The sequence below is a fragment of the Chroicocephalus ridibundus genome, chromosome 8 (assembly GCF_963924245.1).
Source record: "Chroicocephalus ridibundus chromosome 8, bChrRid1.1, whole genome shotgun sequence".
NCBI lineage: Eukaryota > Metazoa > Chordata > Aves > Charadriiformes > Laridae > Chroicocephalus > Chroicocephalus ridibundus.
In genome coordinates, this window is record NC_086291.1 from 38,628,075 (window position 1) to 38,636,990 (window position 8,916).

The 8,916-nt window shown below is 55.7% G+C and overlaps 1 protein-coding gene across 6 annotated transcripts in view; it reads left to right on the forward strand.

The window, feature by feature from the left end:
• The window catches only part of LOC134519808 (ankyrin repeat and fibronectin type-III domain-containing protein 1-like), a 262,952-nt gene that overhangs the window by 176,537 nt on the left and 77,499 nt on the right, over window positions 1-8,916 (forward strand). The gene's annotated exons all lie outside the window — the stretch shown is intronic.

Consider the following 8,916-nt stretch of genomic DNA (forward strand, 5'->3'; position numbering starts at 1 on the left):
GGATGCTTCAGGAGAATGGTCTTCCCCAGCCGGAGCTGCAGCCTTTGCTCCGGCGCATCCTGAGAGGCTGCAGCTGACTGAGTGGAGCATGCGACGACGGGGAGGGCGCCCGCTCGTTAGCTCCCTGCACTATAATTAGCCGGGTTGGCGGGCAGAGCTGCTGTCAGGCTGCCTGACACCCAGCCAGGCTGCGGGGCTTGTGATGCAGCATGTAAAGTACATGCTGGAGGACAGGGTGTAATTAACTGCAGGCCCTTGGAGCCGAGAGCTGACTATTTGGCTTCCAGCCTTTTTTTTTTTTTCTTTCAGTGATGAAATATATAACTTCACCTATAAACCAGTATAAACACGCACGAGCTGCTGTGCCCAAAGATTTAAAAAAAAAATTTTTTTAAATGTTTGAAAATACCACGCAGTGCGTGAATGCGGCGTTAAGATCAGGCAGCTGACACCCCCTTAAATGAGGCAAAAATTAAAAAAAATCCACAGGTTTTAGTGGGAGGGCGAGCTCAGCCGTGCTGCATCCCCTGCGCCTGCCGTGCTCGGGGCTTTCATGCTATAAATAGCAGCATTTTCAGCGCCCGCATCTCAGCCCCGATTCTGCAAACACTTAAGCCCAAGTGCAGCTCCTTCCCGACGTGCTTCAAGTTGCGGTAATAGTTTGCAGGCTGTAATCGCGAAAGAGAAGAAGAACTAAGGTAGAAAGCAGAGACCTGCACACGCACGTGTGTCGTGGTTGCTCATCCGCCCCCACATCCAGGACCCAGGAGGGGAGACCTTGCTGTTTTCCTAAGGACTGAAATGCAAATTTTTGGGGGCAGAGCTGTTGGTACCGTGTCTGCTGCTCCCCCCGGCAGCTCCTGAGCCCATACCCACCTAATTAAGGATCTGACTATCAAAAACACGGAGAGAAGGTGCCCATGCCTGTGTGTGTCACCCTGGGTGACGTTGTGGAGCTGGCGGGGTTGACAAGCTCCGGTGGTTTTGCCAGCAATTTGACAAGTTCTTCCATCCAGAGGAGCCGGGATGAGCAGCAAGTGCACGGCTCGGGCTGTGCCAGCCCTTGGCACGGCGCGGGGAGGTCCTTCCAGAAAGAGAGACTTTTTAATAAAGAGGCTGTGCGTGCATGCATGCGTATGTGTGCATAAATTAATTTTTACGGGCATGTAGCAGCACAATAGGAATCGAGAAAACAAAGTTTCCTGGATGAGCTCTGGGCAAAGAAAATGCTTTGAATACAAAGAAATGCTTTGAAGTCTGGGCCTGCCTGAGGGTGGTGGGAGCTGCGAGGGGGTTGCGGTGAGCAGCCCCCGTCGGTGCTGGGAGCGTGGCCCGGGAAGAAGCTTGGCAGGGGCCGGCAGGGCCAGCGGAAGGCTGGGGAGACGCTGCCAGGGAGTGGGAAGGCATGGTGGCAGGGGAAGGAGAGAGGAGCGCTTGTTTTTTGGGGGGTGGTGTCAGATGCTCGTTAGCAGACTTGCTTTTCCTCTGTCCTCGTTACCCCAGGTGATGAGGAACCCAAAGTGGGTCGGGAGGGTCTGTGCTGCAGCCAGCCCTGGTGTGTGTGTTTAATTGCCAAGTGGAAGGAGACGGGGTGTGGGGGGGGTCCCCGGGCACTGCCAGGGCTGGCGGGTACTGGGGCTGTGGGTGCCAGGTGGCGCTGGGTTTGGCTTCGTTCCTCCTTGGTCCGACACACACACGCATGCAGGTCTCTGCTCCTCTGCGCAATGCACCTGCCAAGGTGTGCCAAGGAGAAGGAGGAGAAAGCAAAATTGAATGAAGATGGGGAATTTGGCACTGCTCTGGCTTGGCCTGGCCTTCCTGAGTACAGCCTGTCGGCAGGGCCAGGGTGAGCTGCTGAGACATGCCCTGGAGTGAGGGGCTGGCAACGGGGCTGCTGTCCGGGAGAAACCATCTCACCGCTTTCCTGGGCGTCAGATATAGGTTGGGTGAAGATGAAGCCCATTTGGCAAAGAACCAAGTTTACGTTTGCATTTCAGTCCTTAGGAAAACACCGAGGTCTCCCCTCCTGGGTCCTGGACGTGGGAGTGGATGAGCAACCGGAGAAGAGCATTCCGCCTCTGGTGAGCTGAGCCAGTGGAGCGCGGGTGCCCACCTGCCCGCTGATGGACATCCTGGCGTGGCGAGGTGGAGGGTTCAGGCTGGTGTCCGAGCACGGCTGTGGTGGCAGGATGCACCGGTCAGGGGAGCCGGTGAAACATGGGACGTCCTCCTGGGTGGATCCATGGTGCCTGTGGTGGGAAGAGCTGCTGGGAGGACACCACACGCTCCTCCAGCTCCCGGGTGCAGGTTGAGCTGCTCTGCCGGGGGGGTGGCTGCAGGGCTTCATTTCTGTTCCCTGAATTACCTCGGAGTACCTTGCATGCATAGCCATGTTTCCCTTCTCCTTCCCCCCCTAAATGGTCCAAAAGCACTTTTCGCTAGTTTTCAGCATGTTTTTCACCTTCCACCGGACTCAAAGCCCAGCTTGGATGCGCATCAATGGCCCGTGTGCGTGCACGGGGTCAGCACTGTTTGCAGGCGAGTGCGATAGCTGGTTCAGACTCCCTGCTCCGGAGCTGGGCCGGGATGAGCTAGCCGCTGAAGAATGAACGTTAGAGCCATTGGCATCCTCCCCTGGCCGGGTTGGGTCTGCAGGGAATCGTCCGCCCCCTCCTCGGAACCTTTGTAGTTGATGCAGGAGGAGGCAGGATCATGACGGCAAGAGGCTGGGGCTGGCACGCAGAAGCGCTGGCGGCTCATGCGTCCCCCCCATGGCCCACTAGTGCTTTGGCTCTGCTGAAACGCCGTCCTCCGAGAGCGCGGTCCTTTTCTGATTCCTCACAGCGTATGTCCTCCCTCCCTCCCTCGCGCCAGCCCCTTCCACGTCTCCGTCTGGGCCGGCGGAGCTGCTGCCCTGGTCTGCTGCCCCTTCTGCTGCCACCAGGTTGTGTTCTGCCATGTCATCTACCCTTTCTTAATCACCTCAATTCTCCATTCCTTGATAACCCCCGTATCTCAGCACGCAGGCGGGGATCTGCTCTCCAGCAGGGCTTGCCCTTGGAGCTCCCAGAGCTGCGTCCCAGCCAGGTGGCCCAGAGCTCCATCCAGGGCACGAGCTAGTTCGCAGCACTGCCACATGGAAGGCAGGAGTTATCACCCTGATTTTCAGCTGAGCGACACGGTTCATCCAGCCTGAAATTCAGGTTTTAGGATTGAAGGTTCATCTAGCTTCAAATTCAGGTTTTGGGGAGACTTGGGGCTGTATTAGCCTGGGGCGCTGGCAGTGCCGGGGCAGGGCTGTTTCGGGGGGGGTACGGTGCTGGGTGCAGGTCACAATGGCAGGCAAGAGCCAGCGGAGGGGACCCAGTGTCCTCAGGGGAGGGGACAGCACTCCCACAGCCCTTTGGTTCCTTGGCCAAGCCCATGCCACAGGCCGGTGGCCGGAGGCCGATGTGGCGCACGGTGCACCGAGCCCCGGCATGCTCCCGCTCGGGGGGATGCTGCCAACCAGGGCAGGGGGCGAGAGCTCCTTCCTCCTTCCAAACAGCCCTCTCGCATCCCAGGCTCTGAATTTTCTTCCCCTTCTGACAGTGAGGCATCAACTCCCGATTACTCATAAATGCAGCATGTTGCAGATAACGCGGAGCTTGACAAAAAGCTGCTCCTGAAAGCACAAACCACCAGGATCCAGGGGCAAGGAGACGGCATGGGGGTGCCCCCCTCCCCATCCTGCCCTGGGGGCCGAGCGCCTGCTGCCCATGTCCACATCCCTTGGGATTCTGCCCAGCCCGGCGTGGGGACGTGGCACGGGGATGCTGCAGCTGAGGGGGGAAGACACAGAGGTGCCAGCCGGGGGGCAGGCATGGACGGCGGGTTTGCAGCCTGGACCCCTCTTGGCCTTGGCGCACCAGTTTGTTTTGCAGGATCCTCTTCTAGCGTGGAAAAATAACACATCCCTCGGTTTTTCTCTCTTTTGTTTGTGTGGGCATTGATTACGCTGGGAGTTACTGAGCCAGATTTTATTGGAATGACTTAGAAAGCTGCCACCTGCAAGCAGCCACTTGTCTTTGGGGATTATTTTTGGTGTAGTTTCTAAATAATTGCATGAGGCTTCTTCAGCCTCACTAATAACTTCGTTCTCCCAGGGACACTGCCCGGAAAAAGATGAGCTGCGATTACGCTTGGCAACATTTAGGAGAGGAAAAAGTACAAGAGGATTGATGTCTGCTGGCACAAGTAAATAAATAATACAATACCTCGGCCTTAGCCCCGCCGTGAGCATCCTTGTTTCCAACCCCGTGTCTGTTATCTCCCCGGCTTGGCTGAATTTCGGGATTCAGAGCTGTCCTTTAAATCGGTCTCATCTTTTCTGTCTGCGGCGGGTTGTGCTAATTCTTACCAGGAGAGCAGCAAGGCTGGCTCTGGAGCTGAGCTGTGCTAGGGGAAGCCTGCCTGGTCACTTTTATCCATTGTGTAACTGGGCCTTGTTAAATATATGATTGAAATAACTTGCAAAATAGTTTACTTAGTGCCTGAAATGTGAAATTAAGAGAGTAATTTCTTGCTGGCCCAGGTTCTCACGGGTTTGCAAAGGCTTTGCGAAAATGGTGGGTTGTGTTTTAAATAAATAGACAAACCCACAAACGTCTTTGGCACTTTGTACAAACTCGAGTGCGTAAAAGCTGCTGGTTTTGCCCGGGCCGAGTCGTTGCGTGTGCGTCCCTGTGGTGGCCCTGCCCTGGCGAGGAGGGCTGGGAAGGGCCGCGTTGGGAGGATGAGCGGAGCCAGGTGCCTGGGTGCGCTGCGGTTTTGGTGCTGCTGGGAAGCCAGAGCCATGGCCCAGGTGCAGCTGGGTGTTCTCCGCTAGTTTGGGAGTTTTTACACCCCTGCAAAGGTGTAAACGCAAATGCCAGGTTACATTTTTTACACCCCTGCAAAGGTGCTTTTTGAGAACCTGGGCATGAGTCCTTACGGCGGTTCCTTTATAGCAAGTAAAACCACTCTGGCCTCTCAGTTTGTCTTGTTTTAGTGTAAAAGCACCAGGAGATCTGGGGTCCCGGTGCCTTCCCTCTCCCCTCGTAGCATTCCTAAGGTGCTTCCTACAACGTTGCACTTTCATCGTTGACGTTGCACTTTTCTGCAAGAGCAGAAAGGCTCTGGGCATCGCACAGGGAGGTCCTTTAGTCAAAACCAGGACAGTGCCAGCTTGTCTCAGGTAGCCCTGCACGGGGAAGGGCAGAGGGTGGTGGTGGTAATGACCTTGAGTCCACGCTTTCTTAACTGTGTTGGCAGGCAGCCCCCGCCTCTTGGCAGGCTGTATCCTGGCACCCAGGAGCTGTGGGCTTGGCCTCAGCGTCCCCTTCTGCTGCTGCCTCTGCTCGGGTGGTAGTTTCCTTTGCAGAGGAAAGAGATTAAAGACGGTGCCCGGCCCCGTTCGAAAGGACAGGCGCTCGGAAGGCACGAACCGGTGGGGAGCGAGGCCGCTGGGAGCACTGCCAGGCTCTGAGGACATCATCTGGGACACCCTGGTGTCCCACTTTCCTCCCCTGGCCCTGCTGGCAGCATGGATGCTGGAGGGATGGAGGGTGTAGGAGGGATGGAGGGTGTAGCCTGGCAGTGCCGGGGCGGCGGGGGCTGCTCCTGCCCCTCCAGATGCCGGACCCTGCGGTCGCTCGCCTCCATGTCTCGGGAGGAAAGGGTGGAGATGGGCGCAAGCCTCACTTGAAGTATTTGTTTTAAAAATACATGCCGATAAAAACGACTCTCTCCATTATTTCATTAAGGGATTTGAAATGTGCTTCATAAAACCTGAGTCATCAATGAAGTGAGCAAGCGAGAAGCGGCGCAGCGGGTCCCACTGGAGGGTGACTCACGCTGCGGGGGGGCGCTTGGGGCTCGCAGGGGACTCTTTGAACTGGGGGATGCTCCACTCCCTCCCTCCTTCCATCCCTCCCGGGGAGGCCAGGGTCTCCCCAGCATCCTCAGCAGCAGCAGGAAGGTCTCTGGGAGCCTCTGGGGCTCCCAGGTTTATTTTGGGGGCTGAGGCATCCCACTGGAGACCCCAGCTCTGCCTTGATGCACAGGAGCCACCCGCAGACAACTCTCCTGGAAGCCCAAAGATCAACCAACAACAGGGCATGCATGCAGGCAGGCTGGCATTTGATTTTTTGTTGTATACCTGCATGGATAAAAGCTTCCAGATGCCATATCAGTTCAGGAGGAATTCATCTTTCCTCCCAGGAGGCAGGGGAAGGTGCGAGGTTACCCTTTGCTCCTTTTTGGGAGCTCTCTGCCTCTTCAGTCCCCAGACACAAGCACAAAAAGAAAAACCAGTCCCAGCCCCCTGTAAGGCCAGGAATCATCCCCTCTGCGCTGGTTTATCTAGTCGGCTTTGTAAAAGCCCTTAGAAATGCTGCTCTATCCCTCCCACTGGAGCTGGTTCAAACTCTGTTCCAGCTCAGTGCCAGGACGTTTTTCCTAAGATCCAGGCTGCGTGTTCCCTGGACCCCGCTCTGCTTCCTTGCATCCCATCCTTCCCCTGACCGCTTTTCCATAACCTTCCCCTCCTGCAGATGCCAGCTGAGACTGCGGTTCCTGGTGTGGTGGGACAGGGGTGGTGGCTGGTGGCACTGTCACAGCCCACGCTGCTGCCCGGGTGGGAGATGCTCTGGCTGCTGCCCCCTTCATGCACCATGGCTCCCCATCGCCGGTTGCCTCAGTACTTTCTAATTAATGCCTTTAAGCCGTCCGTGAAGGCCAGCTCCTCTGCTTCGGGATCTTCCAAGTGCTGCCCCAAGCTCCCTAAGAGCTCCCAGCCAGCCGTGCCTGGATGGTGTCATGCCCTGCACCTGGCAAATGCCTTGGGCCTTTTTTTTTCAATACAGCTACGTCTTATAGTGAAATACTATAGGGCATCGCTGCTTCTCGCCTCCTTCCTCCTGCTGATGGCTCTGTGCTGCTTTACTCGCAGTTTTCAAAGCGGAGTGTCATTTGGTTCATCCTCCACCTGGTTTATCCACCTCCCTGGTGGACGGTCCCTGTCGGGGGCTCCTGCAGTGACACCACATGTGCCTGCGCTCACTTCTTCCACTTTTTCATGAGGATCTTGCTTAGAGTTGGTCAAAAACATGTCTTGTCTGGCTGCCGGCCCTGACCACCTTCTCCTGCCCAGGCATCACCTCCGCCAGCCTCCAGCAAGTTCGTCTCCCTTCCCTGGGGATTCTTGTGGCTGAGTGCTTTCCAGCCGCTCTCCAGGATCCTTCTGGATCCACAGCCACCTTGGTTTTGTGTGTGCTCGAGAGATGGAAATGCCACATGGTCGGACTGGCCTGTGTAAACTTCATCTGATTGCTGGGCACGGTCCCTTTCTCCGCTGAGAAGAGAGTGGGGAGGCAAAGGGCTGTGTAGGGGCAATATGGGGAAACAGAGGCATGAAGAGGGAAGAAAGGGCTCAAGGCCAGACCTTGGGGTAGTGGTAGAGCCAGGAGTTGATCCACGGCTCCTGGCCTTGCTCCAGGCCCGATTCCTTGGACGTGTTGCTGGCATTCTGCTTTTCCTCCTCGTTTGCTATTTTCTTATTAAGGTTTCTTATAAATCAGCTATTTTGGCCAATTGTTGCTGTTATCGCTCCCCATTTTACTGTTTTGTTTTTCCTCTCTGCAAAGCTAGTGCCTCATTGTTTTGTTCCTCATATGTAAAACCTTCTCAGTTTTCCATGACTTTTAAAAATCAGTTGCTTGATAAGCTCGAGGTAACCCCTTCTCTTAGCGTGCTCATGTAGCTCATCCCACCAGCGGCTCATGGACTGCACAGGCTCGTGATCCATGGAGCGGATCCATCCGTGCCCGGGATTCTGCTGGCACAGAGCATGCGGCTTCGCTAGAGCATCTCCACCTGCCTTGTCTGTAAGAGCTGAACTTGCAAGGCGATCTTCTCTTTTTTTTCCCCAAGTTTCCATAAGGTTTTCCCTCATTAGGGATTGATTTCAGAGACCGGCACCGCCGTCCTAGCAGGAGGCGAGGGGAGGTTAATGCTCGTGATACCCGTGACTGCGTGAAGGGGATACCGCAGATTTTACCATCTACTGCACTGCAGATATTGGGGACAGTAGTAGTCCCCCCAGCATTTTAGAAAGGTAGAAGAGTGCCAGTGGTGTTTCCTGCTGTTATCAGCTATCAGAAAGGTCAGGTACTGTCCGAGCTGCCTGTGGGGTTGATGGGAGCTTTTTCCCCCTATCCTCAGCTGGGTGGAGGGGTCTGACTGCGTGGGATGCCGATTTTCCATGTGTTGTTTCAGTGGTGTTGAGAAAGCCATTTGCGGGTGGGTTCTCCTTAAGCATCAACCTTAATCATTCTCCATGATCTCTGCTAGCACAGATATCAGATGGAATTGAATTTGTTGTGGCTCATCACCCTCATTGTGGTGGATCCATAGTTTGGGAACTGGTAACCCTGGGTTTTAGGTGTCAATTCTAAGGAAGTAAGGAACTACCCCACAGGAATGCTGCTCCTGAGGGAGTGGAGGTGTTCCCAGACGTGCTGTGGGCTTGGGGGACAGGTCCCATCACCCAGGGCATTCGCTCTGTGCAGTTACTGCTGTCTCGTTTCTCTGCTGCTTCGGGAATGCACAGAGTGACCGAGGAGATCACCCAATCCAACCTCCTGCTCGAGGCAGTGTCACCTACACTGGGTTGTCCTCGATGCCCAGGACCATACCCAGTTGGGTTTTGAATGTCTCCAAGGCTGGAGACCACCACCTCTCTGGGCAGCCTGTGCAAGCATTTGGCCACCCCATTCTGGTGTTTGGCCATCAATCCCATGGGACTTTGCCCATAACTTCTGTTGTGTTAGAGGAGGGAAAGAGCGGAAAGAGCGAAAGGGTGCTGCTGTCACTGGCCGGTGGGGATTGCTCAGAGCT